Source organism: Apodemus sylvaticus, chromosome 7 (assembly GCF_947179515.1).
Source record: "Apodemus sylvaticus chromosome 7, mApoSyl1.1, whole genome shotgun sequence".
NCBI classification, from domain to species: Eukaryota; Metazoa; Chordata; class Mammalia; order Rodentia; family Muridae; genus Apodemus; species Apodemus sylvaticus.
The window spans coordinates 39,002,258-39,019,319 of record NC_067478.1 but is presented as its reverse complement, the minus strand read 5'-3'; the positions used below and the strand labels follow the sequence as shown (position 1 = coordinate 39,019,319).

At 41.6% G+C, this 17,062-nt stretch overlaps 1 non-coding gene across 1 annotated transcript; it reads left to right on the top strand.

The window, feature by feature from the left end:
- Positions 1-3,680: 3,680 nt before the first annotated feature.
- Positions 3,681-3,752, top strand: LOC127690327 (small nucleolar RNA SNORD50). The gene has a single exon (XR_007979054.1). It is a non-coding gene; the product is annotated as a small nucleolar RNA SNORD50 (small nucleolar RNA).
- The last annotated feature ends 13,310 nt before the right edge of the window (positions 3,753-17,062 follow it).

The window sequence follows — 17,062 nt, the reverse complement described above, 5'->3', positions numbered from 1 at the left end:
TTGTTCAGTTTCCACGTGTATGTGGGCTTTCTATTGTTTCTGTTGCTATTGAAGACCACTTTTACTCCATAGTGATCAGATAGGAGGCATGGGATTAGTTTGATCTTCTTATATTTGTTGAGGTCTGTCTTGTGACCAATTATATGGTCGATTTTGGAGAAGGTACCATGAGGTGCTGAGAAAAACGTATATTCTTTTGTTTTAGGATAGAATGTTCTATATATATCTGTTAAATCTAATTGGTCCAAAGCTTCAATTAGTTTAATTGTGTCCCTGTTTGTTTCTGTTTTCCTGATCGGTCCATTGAGGAAAGTGCAGTGTTGAAGTCACCCACAATTATTGTGTTAGGTGCAATGTGTGCTTTTAGTTTTAATAAAGTTTCTTTTACGAAAGAGGGTGCCCTTGCATTTGGGGCATAGATGTTCAGGATTGACAGTTCTTCTTTTTGTATTTTTCCTTTGACCAGCAAGAAGTGTCCCTCAGGGTCTCTTTTGATGACTTTGGGTTGAAAGTCAATTTTATCTGATATTAAAATGGCTACTCCAGCTTGTTTCCTGAGACCATTTGCTTGTAAAATTGTCTTCCAGCCTTTTACTCTAAGGTAGTGTTTGTCTTTGACCCTGAGGTGTGTTTCCTGTAAGCAGCAAAATGTAGGGTCCTGTTTACGTATCCAGTCAGTTAGTCTGTGTCTTTTTATTGGGGCATTAAGTCCATTGATGTTAAGAGATATTAAGGAATAGTGATTGTTACTTCCTATCATTTTTGACGTTATTTTTTAAATTTGAATGCTTAACTTCTTTTGGGTTTCATGAAAGGTTACTATCTTGCTTTTTCCAGGGTGAAGTTTCCCTCCTTGTATTGGTGTTGTCCTCCTATTATCCTTTTTAGGGCTGGGTTTGTGGATAGATATTGGGTAAACTTGGTTTTGTCATGAAATATCTTAGTTTCTCCATCTATGGTGATTGAGAGTTTTGCTGGATATAGTAGTTTTGGTTGGCATTTGTGTTCTCTTAGAGTCTGCATGAGATCTGCCCAGGACCTTCTAGCCTTCAGAGTCTCAGGTGAAAAGTCTGCTGTGATTCTGATAGGTCTTCCTTTATATGTTACTTGGCCTTTTTCTCTTACTGCCTTTAGTATTCTTTCTTTGTTTAGAACATTTGGTGTTTTGATTATTATGTGACGGGAAGTATTTCTGTTCTGGTCCAGTCTGTTTGGAGTTCTGTAGGCTTCTTGTATATTCATGGGCATCTCTCTCTTTAGGTTAGGGAAGTTTTCTTCCATAATTTTATTGAAGATATTTGCTGGCCCTTTAAGTTGTAAATCTTCACTCTCATCTATGCCTATAATCCTTAGGTTTGGTCTTCTCATTGTGTCCTGGATTTCCTGGATATTTTGGGTTACAAGCTTTTTGCATTTTGCATTTTCTTTAACTGTTGAGTCCATGGTTTCTATGGAATCTTCAGCATTTGAGATTCTTTCTTCTATCTCTTGTATTCTGTTGTTGATATTTGTATCTCTGTCCCCTGATTTCTTCCCAAGGCTTTCTATCTCCAAAGTTGTCTCCCTTTGAGTTTTCTTAGTTGTTTCTACTTCTGATTTTAGATCCTGGATGGTTTTGCTTAGCTCCTTCACTTGCATGTTTGTGTTTTCCTGTAATTCTTTAAGAGATTTTTGTGTTTCCTCTTTCATGAGCTCAGCCTGTTGACCAAAGTTCTCCTGTATTTCTTTAAGAGATTTTTGTGTTTCATCTTTCATGACCTCAGCCTGTTGAGCAAAGTTCTCCTGTATTTCTTTAAGAGTTTTTTGCATTTCCTCCTTGTTGGCTTTTGTATTCTCCTGGATTTCTTTCAATGATTTTTGTGTTTCCCTTGCAAGGGCTTCTAACTTTTGATCCATTTTCTCCTGAATTTCTTTATGTATGACCTTCATGTGTTCCTGTACCAGCATCATGACCAGTGATTTTAAATCCAAATCTTGTTTTACTGGTGTGATGGGGTATCCAGGACATGTTGGTAGAGGAGAATTGGGTTCAGATGTTGCCATATTGCCTTGATTTCTGTTAGTGACGTTCCTGCGTTTGCCTTTTGCCATTTAGATCTCACTGGTGTTAGTTTATCTTGTCAGTGCTGGACTCACCAATGCAAGCTGCCCCTTCCCAGTTGGCCTCTGGTGCATAGCTTACCTCCTGCACTGCTTGTAGACAGTGTGCTGCTGCCCAGGCTGTTCCGATCCCAAAGCAGGCACCCAAAGGCTCCCGATGGGGCCCGCTGGATTCACTGGAGCACACTGACTTCTCCCAGCTGGCCGCCAGGAATCCCAGCTAGCCACTTGCAGGACTTGGAGATGTAATGCTGCCGCCCAGACTGATCTGGATCCAGAAGCGAAGAGAGTAGAGCTAAGGGCTTCTGCCTGAGGCCTTGCCCCAGATTGTGTCTGTGGAGCAGATGGAGCCCGTGTGCACTCCCAGGGAGTGCCGACGGTGTATGCTACTGTGACCTCCCCTGTGTTCCTCTCACTCCGCTGGGCAGCCGATCTGCCAACCGGGCTGTCGCACACAAGGTTAGCCTGGCCGCCCAGTCCCTGAGTCCAGGCAAAAGCCTGGGAGGCCAAGGTCCGAGCAAAGTTCCCCTAGGGCTATGACTGTTAATTGGGTTTGCCAGGTGACTAGGATGGCGGGCGTGCGCGCCCGCGCTCCCTGAAAGCGCTGGGAGAGTCTGCTTTGCTAACAATCACCTGGGCGGGTTGACTCACAGATTGCCCACCAAGCCGCCCAGTTCTTGGGGTCAGTCCTGTGCCTTTTGGGGCCTGGACCCCCGCTTTGTTAGCCTTAGGCTATGCCTGTTACAGGTCTGCCCGCCTGAGCTCTCTGTCGTCCTGCAGGCAAAATGGCGGTGGCGCGCTCGCAGGCCTGGGCAAAAAACCTCCTGGTTGGGTTGGCACCCCGATGGCCCCCCCGACCCGCCCAGGGCCTGGGTGCAGGCCAACGCCCGTCGGGCTCAGACCACTGCGTTGTTGGCCTCGGATTATGTTTGTGTACCTCAGTCTGTCCGATTCCTGGAGTACGGAACCAAGATGGATGCTCCTCTCCTGACTGGTGGGAGGCCGAGTTCTGAAGTGGCCTCCGTGCAGGAAAGGCGCTGCACAACTGCAGCTGCTTGCTGCCCGGCTGGTCAGCGAAGGTCAGTGGTCGTGGGCGCAGGGCCTAACTGGTCCCTGTGATGCCTTGGTTCCACTGCTGATGGCCCTTCAGCTGGAGCAGCCACTGCTGCCGCTGCCGCCGCCGCTGCCGCCGCTGATCTCTTGTTTACTCTTTCTATGCAGTTCATATTAATAGTGTATCATGGTACTTCTTTCTTTCTGCCAGCAGTGAATGCCGACCAATTGGGATGTCTGTGGCCTGTAAAGATCCTAGAGCATGAGTACATGTGAGTGCTGCTGTGTTTCGAGTTCTGCTGAACTTTTTTTGTTTTGTTTTAAAGACTTATTTATTTTTATGTGTAAGTACACTGAAGCTGTCTTCAGCCCCACCAGAAGAAGGCATCATCAGATCTGTGTAAGGATGGCTGTGAGTCACCATGTGCTTGCTGGTGTTTGAACTCAGGACCTTTGGAAGAACAGTTGGTTCTCTTCCCCTCTAAACCATCTTTCCAGCCCTGTGCTGAACTTAATGAAGTTGGTCTAGTCTATGATAATCCTATCGTGAACCTGAATTCCTTTTGAAAAACCACAACTATGGATCAGGCTTCTGAGATGGACCATTACAAAGGTCTGTTGTGTTCTGTTTTAATTTTGGCAGTAATGTAATGCCTGTGTTTTTTTTTTTTTTTTTTTTTTTTTTTTTTTTTTTTTTTTTATTTTTAGCTCCAGTGACACAAGATTTGAGAATGAAAATAGATGTGGTAAACATCCAGAAAAGACAGAAACAAGAAGAAAATGCACAATATTAGTATTGGATGTTTGAGATGGGGTCTCCATGGTCCTGGCTGTCCCTGTTAATCTGTCTAGTGATCAGGACAGCATCTGGTATGGCCTGCAGAGTTCATTCTTGTACATTTTTTGTGGGCTGTATGTAAATGGATTGCTTTGCCAATCCATTGAGGGTGCTCTTTTCTGTAAAGGTTGTGGTGAGCTGACACAGCTGTACAGACTGAGCAGAGTGAATGCAATCATGAACTTAAAGCAGCAGGTCACCATCTCAGTGACTGTAAACTTGATCGTGAGCTATTTCCTTAGGCATCCCACAGTGGATACTTGGGAGTGCTGCAATAAACATCCAGTTGTAAATATTTCTTCAATTCAGTTTGTGTCAGGAGATTAAACAGAGTGCCTTGGTACATGTTCCACTTCCATGGCTATTGAGTTTTCAGAGTTAGTGCATTAGGCGTACTAGTGTCAGTGTCCTAACTAGCACAATTGTGCACATGATGAGGTTTCCCTGTGACATTGTCAAACAGTGACTTGACCACATTTATCCAGCCCTCCCTACCCATTTCTTAATTTTGAGACAGGGTTTCTCTTTGACTGATTGGTCTTTATTCCACCTGTGTCTGCTTCCCAGGCGCTAAGACTAAATGGGCTTTAATTTCTAAATTCTTAACTGCTGCATACTTCCATTTTCCTTTGTGGTAATTGACAAGGGTTGAACTTGCTTTTTTTTATTGGCAACAGTATCTCAAAATTGTCCTAATACTTAATTATAGATATGGCCTCAGTTTAAAGAAAAAGCCACCATGCCTACCCTTAGAATACTATAAAATTGGTAGACTTCAATTGTTTGTTACCTATATAAAGTAGTGTCACTGGTTATGGATAAATTCTTCTAGTATGCTGTTGCTTTGTGATAATACTTTTCATGACAGTTCTCAGTATCCCTGGCTCTCTGAACTCTGAACTTGGCTGATCTTGAACTCAATCCTCCTGCTTCCCAAACTCTTGGATTAAAAGCATGTCAGCCGACACCTCTACCTAGTTTATCATTAAAGTCAAGGTCTTAAAATGATTTTTCACACTAAGCAGGAGGAATCTAGTATGGGTTGGGTTTTTTTTCCCTATACATGTTAAGTTTTCCTGATAGCATTGGTGAAAATGTGCTACATTTGAAAAATGAGTTGTCTGTGCATACAAAGTTCTTGTAGTCAGGTAGCTTATTTTTTAGGATGTCAGAATTCCATTTGATACTGTGCTTTTTTTTTATTTTTCCTTGTTCTTATGTTCTGTTTTGCTGTATCACATGTTATTAGTTGTGCCTCCTTTTTATTATATGAAGAAATATGAATTTCCTTTTTTTCCTCTTTATTTTGAATTTTTCGAGACAGGTTTTTTTGGTGTGGCCCTGGCTGTCCTGGAACTCACTCTGTAGACCAGGCTCAGGTATTGCATGTTGGGCAGTGGTGGCACATGCCTTTAATCCCAGCACTCTGAGAGTCAGAGTCAGGCTGATCTCTGAGTTCGAGGGAAGCCTGGTCTACAGAGTGAGATCCAGGACAGCCAGAGCACAGGGAAACCATGTCTTGAAAAAAACAAATCCAAAAAACCCATATATATATATATATATATATATATATATATATATATATATATATATATATATGTGTGTGTGTGTGTGTGTGTGTGTGTGTGTATGTGTGTGTATACAGGATGCTGAATAAAATGAAAAGCAACCTTATAGAAATAGAAAACACAAGTGAAGATTTTCTATGTTGGTTGATTACTTTGGAAGAGTGCCTCACTGTTTAGACCTGGAGCTCCCTCAGACCAAGCAGGTCTTAGGATTTTATGGCAATCCTGCCTCCCAACTGTAGATTACAGGTATGTGTCACCAAGCTAGCCAGAGAATCCTTCCTATTAAAGGATTAAACAAATGGAGGCCAAACCAGTTGAACTTTAGGAAACATACAGCTAGCCTTAAGGGACTGCATGAATAAAGCATGGTATGGTTTCAGATGTATTTGTGATACAATGGGATCTTGGTATTAATGGGATGGGAAGAAATGGAATGCAAGATAAGGCTGAATGCTAAGTACATTGTAGTTTCTGATCAGATGGGCTCAAATCGCAATGGTTTTCAGTGAGAAACTGTGATGATAATTTGATGTGTTTATTGCGCATTGAAAGAGGAACATGGTCAGTTTTTATAGGTTGGGGATTAGGAGTGTTAAGTTTATGTGTGCAATTGCCTTTTAGGCCACAAGGGGGTGGTGAATCTCATGCTAGAGTTCAGTTGCTGTGGGGGAGCCAGGTACTGAATTTGGGTCCAGAAATCAGTAAGCACATTTGACCACTGAGCCATCCTTATTATTGACCTGAACAAGAGACCAGGCCTCATTTTATTGGGAAGTAAAATTAGTTTCCATTAAATTTACTAACTCAAACCTTTTAATACACACTGGATAACATTTTTGACTAAACCTTTTAATTACAGATTCTGACTGACTAATTCTTTTTGTTAATAGAGGGCTTATACTAGTTATCATCCCTGACCTCTAGCTTGTTAAGGAACTTACCTCAGATCTCAATAGAGACTCAAGTCTTAAAAAAACTGCGGTGTGGGTCTGGGGCTGGAGACATGGCTGCAGTTCAAAGAACCTGGGCATTCACAGTGCACACCTTTAATCCAGGCACTCCTGGTTCCAGCATCGCACCGTCCCTCCCCCTAACACCACTCTCTGCCTCTTAGAGAGTGGAGATTCCCCCATCCCCAGAATCCCAGAGAAGACTCAACAGTTAACAGCACTGACAGTTCTGCAAAAAGTCATGTGATCAATTCCCAGCAACCACAAAGAGGCTCACAGCCATCTATAATGCAATCTGATGGCATGCAGGTGCACACTCTGATTGAGAAATATATTTAGTTAGTTTTCTTTTGTTTGAATCAGGGTCTCAATATGAAGCTCTCTCTGACTGTCCTGGAACTTAAGTTTGTAGGCCCGGCTGGCCTTGAACCACAGATTGCCCTGCCTCTGACTCCAGACTGCTGGTAATGAAGGTGAATGCCTCCTTTTTAATTAATGGCTTCTCGGCATCACTCCTCAGGAGGTGAGCCTGAGTAATATAAGGAAACATGCAGAGCTGGGTGCTGGTGGCAGGCAGTTCTCTGTGAGCTGAGGACAACCAGGGCTACACAGAGAAACCCTTTCTTAGGAAAGAGAAAACCTTTATATATTTATGTGCACACACATAAATATAAAAATGCAAAAGGAAAGACTCTTTGGGGACTATTTCTGTTATTACTAGAGGAAAGCAGACCCCTGCCTCTCAAGTTGAGTAGTAGAAACCCAAAAGGAATCAAAGACTTAAGTGTAAGACTTTCAAATATGAAGTCAATTTTCTGAACTAAAAGGTTACTACTTACTATTTGGCACAGGAGGAGAAAGTGTTCCTAAAAGCTTACCACAAACTGAAGGTCTGGGACTGGACAGATGACTCTGCTTTAGAGAGAGTATTACTGTTCTTGAGGACCTGTGTTCAAATCTCAACACCTATCTGTACTCTGGCTCCAACTTGAAGGGGGGGACCAACACCTCTGATTTCTATGGGCACCTGCACTCACACATTGCACAGGTGCACAGACATGCCTAAAAACAAAATCTTAAAAACAAACTGAAGCCCAGAATGGATAACTGCACTTGCTCCAATAAAGAAACATCAACTGGTAAAGGGCCTTCCTGTCAAACCTGACTGAGTGGAGTCCCACGAACCACACTGTAAAGGAGAAACCAACCTGTCCTCTTGCCTTCATGTTCATTACCTGGTACAGCTTGATAGACACACAAAACAAGTAAAAATAGTGATAGGGAAAAAAGAGGGTTTATTTAAAGAGATGGACAGATAGAAGAGAGACTCAGTGGGAGGGGAAGGCCCTAGATTCTCAGATTTGCCCCACAATAAGGGGATACCTTACTGTGAACCCCACCTGCTCAGAGGAGAAGTGGCAGGGGATGGAGAATTTGGGATGGGTTGACCAGGTGGGGAGTAGTGAGTGGGATATAAAGTGAATAATTTAAAAAAATAAATTTAAGAAAAACTGGAGAACAGACCCAAGCAGTATTCTCAACAGATGAATCTTAAATGGCTGAGAAGCACTTAAAAAATGTACATCCTTAGTTATCAGATAAGGATAAATCAACATGACTCAGATTTCATCTTTACACTCATCAAAATGACTGAGAAAAAATCTCAAGTTACAGTTCATCCTGGGAAAGATGTGGAGCAAAGGAAACACTCTTCCAGTGCTGGTGTGAGAGCAAACATGTACAGCCTTTTTGGAAATCAATTTGGTAGTATCACAGAAAACTGTAAATAGACCTATCTCAAGGCCCAGGTATACCACTCCTGGCTATACAACCATAAGATGCTCTATCATACCATAAGGACACATGCTCAACTAAGTCCTTAGTAACTTTATTCTTAATAATTAGAATTTGGAAACAACCGAGAAATGGATAAAGAAAACGTGGTACATTTACATAATGGAATATCACTCAAATATTAAAAACAATGACACTATTAAATTTGTAGGCAAATAGACTAATTTAGGAAATAGCATCCTGAGTGAGGTAACCCAGACCCAGAGAGACAAACATGGTATGTACTCAATTATAAGTGGATATAAGCCACTAAGTACAGGATAACTACTCTACAATCCACAGACAGAATGAAGCTAAGTATCAAGGAGGCCTGTGAAAAAGACTTATGGATTTAACATTGCTTGAGATTAATCATGAATGAGTCTGCCAACATCTGTCTTTGTTTTTAATTAAGATGTGTTATGGTCTACAAGTTCCTCTGCTTATGCATATGTCCTTGAGAGACTGTCCTATTCTGATGGAAACAGTCTTAGTCAAACATAGACATTGTGTACCATAAATTTGCCACATAAGGATTTATGGTCACTGTTTATCTTCCTGGAATTGGTTATGCTTTGTGTTGATTGCCTTTAAAAGACATTGAGAAAACACACTTGCTGCTGTCATGGTATTCACCAACAGCCCTCCCATACCTGTTTCTGGCATCTTCTTTCTGCCTTTCCTAAAATCATTCTCACTCCCCCAGTGGTGACTCACACACTGACTGACCTACTGGCTCTTATCAGGGCCTGAAGAGTGATGCTTGAATCTCACAGAGAAGGGGAATTAAAATAGACATAGAGGTAGTCGGAGGGAGTGACTGGGTTAGGGAGTGTTTGGGGAAGTTAACAGGAGAGACCAATTATGAGGACAACAGAACTGGGAGAGGGGACTGGAAACAGTTTTGGGGAGGCAGGAGCATCTCTGGGAAGAGGTAGAAACCAAGGACAGTGGAAACTCCAGGAATCTTTGAAGGTAACTGTACCGAAGACTCCTAGCAATTGAGGATATGGAGCCTGGAAAGGCCACCCCCTCTTACCAGAAAAGACTTACAGTGGATGATGAGAGCACCAAAACAGCCATACAACCTTCAACCCACAATTTGTCCTTCCTACAGGATGTTCAAGAGTACAAGATGCTCATTGTGGGAAGGGCCAACCAAAGACTGACTCAACTTGAGACTTATGCCATGAGAGAAAGCCCACCTTGACACTATTAATGATATTCTGCCATTCTTTCAGATAGGTGCCTAGCACAACTGGCATCTGGAAACAGATGCAGACACCTACAGTGAAACATTAGGTAGACCTTGAGGAATCCTGTGGAAGACATGGAGGAAGGATTGAAGGAACCAAGAAGTCAAGGACACCACAAGAAAACCTACAGAATCACTGAACAGAACCATCAAACAGAGAACAGGGATGTGCTGGACTCAGGTCCTCTGCACATATGTAACAGATATGGAGCTTAGTGTTCATGTGGGACCATGCAGGAGCATGGCATGTAAGTTAACTAGTTGCCTGTCCTGAGCTACCTGTCTCCTAATTGGGCTGTGTTGTCCAGCTTCAATAGAAGAAGATATGCCAAGCAGTGGCTGGTCCAGCTGAAGGGCCATCAGCAGTGGAACCAAGGCGACACAGGGTCCAGTTAGGCCCTGTGCCCACGACCACTGCCTTCGCTGACCAGCCGTGCGGCAAGCAGCTGCAGTCGTGCGGCGCCTTTCCTGCACGGAAGCCACTTCAGAACTCGGCCTCCCACCAGTCAGGAGAGGTGCATCCATCTTGGGTTCGGACTCCAGGGATCGGACAGACTGAGATCAGCCTGGGCGGCAGCACCACATCCCAAAGTCCTGCAAAAGGCTACCTGGGCTTCCGGGCGGCCAGCTGGGAGAAGTCAGTGTGCTCCAGTGAATCCAGCGGGCCCCAGCGGGAGCCTTCGGGTGCCTGCTTTGGGATCTGAACAGCCTGGGCAGCAGTACCCTGTCTACAAGCAGTGCAGGAGGTAAGCTGTGCACCAGAGACCAACTGGGAAGGGGCAGCTTGCACTGGTGAGTCCAGCAGTGACAAGACAAACTAACACCAGTGAGAACTAGATGGCAAAAGGCAAACGCAGGAACGTCACTAACAGAAATCAAGGCTATATGGCAACATCTGAACCCAATTCTCCTCTACCAACATGTCCTGGATACCCCATCACACCAGTAAAACAAGATTTGGATTTAAAATCACTGGTCATGATGCTGGTACAGGAACACATGAAGGACATACATAAAGAAATTCAGGAGAAAATGGATCAAAAGTTAGAAGCCCTTGCAAGGGAAACACAAAAATCATTGAAAGAAATCCAGGAGAATACAAAAGCCAACAAGGAGGAAATGCAAAAAACACTTAAAGAAATACAGGAGAACTTTGCTCAACAGGCTGAGGTCATGAAAGAGGAAACACAAAAATCTCTTAAAGAAATACAGGAGAACTTTGGTCAACAGGCTGAGGTCATGAAAGAGGAAACACAAAAATCTCTTAAAGAATTACAGGAAAGCACAAACAAGCAAGTGAAGGAGCTAAGCAAAACCATCCAGGATCTAAAATCAGAAGTAGAAACAACTAAGAAAACTCAAAGGGAGACAACTTTGGAGATAGGAAGCCTTGGGAAGAAATCAGGGGACAGAGATGCAAATATCAACAACAGAATACAAGAGATAGAAGAAAGAATCTCAGATGCTGAAGATTCCATAGAAACCATGGACTCAACAGTTAAAGAAAATGCAAAATGCAAAAAGCTTGTAACCCAAAATATCCAGGAAATCCAGGACACAATGAGAAGACCAAACCTAAGGATTATAGGCATAGATGAGAGTGAAGATTTACAACTTAAAGGGCCAGCAAATATCTTCAATAAAATTATGGAAGAAAACTTCCCTAATCTAAAGAGAGAGATGCCCATGAATATACAAGAAGCCTACAGAACTCCAAACAGACTGGACCAGAACAGAAATACTTCCCGTCACATAATAATCAAAACACCAAATGTTCTAAACAAAGAAAGAATACTAAAGGCAGTAAGAGAAAAAGGCCAAGTAACATATAAAGGAAGACCTATCAGAATCACAGCAGACTTTTCACCTGAGACTATGAAGGCTAGAAGGTCCTGGGCAGATCTCATGCAGACTCTAAGAGAACACAAATGCCAACCAAAACTACTATATCCAGCAAAACTCTCAATCACCATAGATGGAGAAACTAAGATATTTCATGACAAAACCAAGTTTACCCAATATCTATCCACAAACCCAGCCCTAAAAAGGATAATAGGAGGACAACACCAATACAAGGAGGGAAACTTCACCCTGGAAAAAGCAAGATAGTAACCTTTCATGAAACCCAAAAGAAGTTAAGCATTCAAATTTAAAAAATAACGTCAAAAATGATAGGAAGTAACAATCACTATTCCTTAATATCTCTTAACATCAATGGACTTAATGCCCCAATAAAAAGACACAGACTAACTGACTGGATACGTAAACAGGACCCTACATTTTGCTGCTTACAGGAAACACACCTCAGGGTCAAAGACAAACACTACCTTAGAGTAAAAGGCTGGAAGACAATTTTACAAGCAAATGGTCTCAGGAAGCAAGCTGGAGTAGCCATTTTAATATCAGATAAAATTGACTTTCAACCCAAAGTCATCAAAAGGGACCCTGAGGGACACTTCTTGCTGGTCAAAGGAAAAATACAAAAAGAAGAACTGTCAATCCTGAACATCTATGCCCCAAATGCAAGGGCACCCTCTTTCGTAAAAGAAACTTTATTAAAACTAAAAGCACACATTGCACCTAACACAATAATTGTGGGTGACTTCAACACTGCACTTTCCTCAATGGACCGATCAGGAAAACAGAAACTAAACAGGGACACAATGAAACTAATTGAAGCTTTGGACTAATTAGATTTAACAGATATATATAGAACATTCTATCCTAAAACAAAAGAATATACCTTTTTCTCAGCACCTCATGGCACCTTCTCCAAAATCGACCATATAATTGGTCACAAGACAGACCTCAACAAATATAAGAAGATCGAACTAATCCCATGCCTCCTATCTGATCACTATGGAGTAAAAGTGGTCTTCAATAGCAACAGAAAGAACAGAAAACCCACATACACGTGGAAACTGAACAATACTCTACTCAATGATACCTTGGTCAAGGAAGAAATAAAGAAAGAAATTAAAGACTTTTTAGAACACAATGAAAATGAAAACACAACATACCCAAATCTATGAGACACAATGAAAGCCGTGCTAAGAGGAAAACTCATAGCCCTGAGTGCCTCCAAAAAGAAAATGGAGAGAGCATACATTACCAGCTTAATGACACACCTGAAAGCCCTAGAACCAAAAGAAGCTATTTCGCCCAGGAGGAGTAGAAGGCAGGAAATAATCAAACTCAGGGCCGATCTCAATCAAGCAGAAACAAAGAGAACCATACAAAAAAATCAACAAAACCAGGAGCTGGTTCTTTGAGAAAATCAACAAGATAGATAAACCCTTAGCCAGACTGACCAAAGGGCACAGAGAAAGTATCCAAATTAACAAACTTAGAAATGAAAAGGGAGATATAACAACGGAAACTGAGGAAATCCAAAAAATCATCAGATCCTACTACAAGAGCCTGTACTCAACACAACTGGAGAATCTGGAGGAAATGGACAATTTCCTTGACAGATACCAAATACCAAAATTAAATCAGGACCAACTAGACAATCTAAACAGTCCCATAATGCCTAAAGAAATAGAAGGAGTCATAGAATGTCTTCCAACCAAAAAAAGCACAGGACTTCAGTGCAGAATTCTACCAGACCTTCAAAGAAGAGTTAACACCAATACTCTTCAAACTATTCCACAAAATAGAAACAGAAGGAACACTACCCAATTCCTTCTACGAAGCCACAATTTCGCTGATACCAAAGCCACAAAAAGATCCAACAAAGAAAGAGAACTTCAGACCAATTTCCCTTATGAACATCGATGCAAAAATACTCAATAAAATTCTTGCCAACCGAATCCAAGAGCACATCAAAACAATCATCCATCATGATCAAGTAGGCTTTATCCCGGGAATGCAGGGTTGGTTCAATATACGGAAATCCATCAATACAATCCACTACATAAACAAACTCAAAGAACAAAACCACATGGTCATTTCATTGGATGCTGAAAAATCATTTGACAAAATTCAGCATCCTTTCATGCTTAAAGTCTTGGAGAGAACAGGAATTCAAGGCCCATACCTAAACATAGTAAAAGCAATATACAGCAAACCGGTAGCCAGCATCAAACTAAATGGAGAGAAACTTGAAGCAATCCCACTGAAATCAGGGACCAGACAAGGCTGCCCCCTTTCTTCTTATCTTTTCAATATTGTACTTGAGGTACTAGCTCGGGCAATTCGACAACATAAGGAGGTCAAAGGGATACAAATTGGAAAGGAAGAAGTCAAACTATCATTATTTGCTGATGACATGATCGTCTACCTAAGTGACCCAAAGAACTCCACTAGAGAGCTCCTACAGCTGATAAACAACTTCAGCAAAGTGGCAGGTTATAAAATCAACTCAAGCAAATCAGTGGCCTTCCTATACTCAAAGGATAAGCAGGCTGAGAAAGAAATTAGGGAAATGACCCCCTTCACAATAGCCACAGACAGTATAAAGTATCTTGGGGTGACTCTTACCAAACATGTGAAAGATCTGTATGACAAGAACTACAAGACTCTGAAGAAGGTAATGGAAGAAGACCTCAAAAAATGGGAAAACCTCCCATGCTCATGGATCGGTAGAATCAATATAGTTGAAATGGCCATTTTGCCTAAAGCACTATACAGATTCAGTGCAATACCCATCAAAATCCCAACTCAATTCTTCACAGAGTTAGAAAGAGGAATTATCAAATTCATCTGGAACAACAAAAAACCCAGGATAGCTAAAACTATTCTCAGCAACAAAAGAAAATCTGGGGGAATCAGTATCCTTGACCTCAAGCAATACTACAGAGCAATAGTGTTAAAAACTGCATGGTATTGGTACAGTGACAGGCAGGAGGATCAATGGAACAGGATTGAAGATCCAGAAATGAACCCACACACCTATGGCCACTTGATCCTCGACAAAGAGGCTGAAAACATTCAATGGAAAAAAGATAGCCTTTTCAACAAATGGTGCTGGTTCAACTGGAGGTCAGCATGCAGAAGAATGCGAATTGATCCATCCTTGTCTCCTTGTACTAAGCTTAAATCCAAATGGATCAAGGACCTCCACATAAAGCCAGACACTCTGAAGCTAATAGAAAAGAAACTGGGGAAGACCCTTGAGGACATCGGTACAGGGAGAAAGTTTCTGAACAGAACACCAATAGCGTATGCTCTAAGAGCAAGAATTGACAAATGGGACCTCATAAAATTACAAAGTTTTTGTAAGGCAAAGGACACCATCAAGAGGACAAATCAGCAACCAACAAATTGGGAAAAGATCTTCACCAATCCTACATCAGATAGAGGGCTAATATCCAATATATATAAAGAACTCAAGAAGTTAGACTCCAGAAAACCAAACAACCCTATTAAAAAATGGGGTACAGAGTTAAACAGAGAATTCTCACCTGAAGAACTTTGGATGGCGGAGAACCATCTTAAAAAATGCTCAACTTCATTAGTCATTAGGGAAATGCAAATCAAAACAACCCTAAGATTTCATCTTACACCAGTCAGAATTGCTAAGATTAAAAATTCAGGAGACAGCAGGTGTTGGAGAGGGTGTGGAGAAAGAGGAACACTCCTCCACTGCTGGTGGGGTTGCAAATTGGTACAACCACTCTGGAAAACAGTCTGGCGGTTCCTCCGAAAACTGGGCACCTCACTTCCAGAAGATCCTGCTATACCACTCCTGGCCATATACACAGAGGATTCCCCACCATGTAATAAGGATACACTATGTTCATAGCAGCCCTATTTATAATTGCCAGATGCTGGAAAGAACCCAGGTATCCCTCAACAGAAGAGTGGATGCAAAAAATGTGGTATATCTACACAATGGAGTACTATTCAGCCATTAGAAACAATGAATTCATGAAATTCTTAGGCAAATGGATGGAGCTAGAGAATATCATACTAAGTGAGGTAACCCAGACTCAAAAGGTGAATCATGGTATGCACTCACTAATAAATGGATATTAACCTTGAATCCTGGAATACCCAAAAACATAATCCACACATCAAATGAGGTACAAGAAGAAAGGAGGAGTGGCCCCTGGTTCTGGAAAGACTCAGTGAAACAGTATTCGGCAAAACCAGAACGGGGAAGTGGGGAGGGGTGGGTGGGAGGACAGGGGAAGAGAAGGGGGCTTACGGGACTTTCGGGGAGTGGGGGGGCTAGAAAAGGGAAATCATTTGAAATGTAAATAAATTATATCGAATAAAAAAAAAAAAGAAGAAGATATGCCTATTCTTACTGCAACTTGATATGCCAATGAGGTTTGGTATCCATGGAAAGCTTCGTTTCTGACAAGGGGATGAGGGATAGTAGGAGGGTAAAAGAGGAGACACTCTGAATATAAGAGGGAGCGGGAAGCTGCAAGTGGGATGTAAAGTTAATAAATTAATGGGAAAAACACTCATGTTATTGAAATAAAAACAGATTGTTCGATGGAATCAAATCAAAGACACAGTAATAAATCCAAACACACGTGGACACCTAATTTTTGAAAAAGAAACCAGAAATTCATAATGGCGAAAAGCAAACACCTTCAACAAATAGTGCTTATGTATTTGGATCTCAAGCTGTAGAGGAATGCAAATTGATCCATATCCATTACCCTATGTAAAATTCAAGACCAAGTGGATTGAAGAACTCAACATAAAAAAAAGATATACTACAACTGATAGAAGGGAAAGTGAGGAAAATGCTTGAACTCATTGGCATAGAAGACAACTTCTTGAACACCAGTAGAGCAGGTACTAAAAACAGTGATTAGCCAGGTGGTGGTGGCACAGGCCTTTAATCCCAGCACTTTGGACACAGAGACAGTCGGATTTCTGCGTTCAAGGCCAGCCTGGTCTACAGAGTGAGTTCCAGAACAGCCAGGGCTACACAGAGAAACCTTGTCTCAAAAAACAAACAAACAAACAAACAAACAAACAAACAAACAAAAGAATTCAGTACATGACTTAAATGCAACCCCAACATTTTCTTTCTCTTTTTCTAATAGAAATGGATGCATTAGAAACATAAAATACCTCATCGTCCCCTTTGAACTTAGTTTCTATGTGTTGAGATCTTATTGAACTGCATTATTGTTGATTACTCTTCTGATACCTGGTGCAGGCCAAGGAGTCATCACTTTTGAATGTCAGAAAACAATTGTGTGTTCTCAGACTGGAAGAATACTCAATATTTAAAGCTGTTTTATGTTGGGGACAATGAACATCTTTCAAGTGTGTCCCCAACATAAACAGCTATAAAATAATGGAAAGGAAAGAAGAGGCAGAAATGCACTTTTGTTTCTTTATAGAAAAAAAATCCCTTCTATCTGAAAGATGAGAGTATGGTTCATTCACAGATGGCAAATAATTATATTTGTTTATACCAAATAGGGATTCAAGCATTTATTCATCAACAAATCTGCCTACACTACATCTCTGTACTTCTGCCTGATACCAA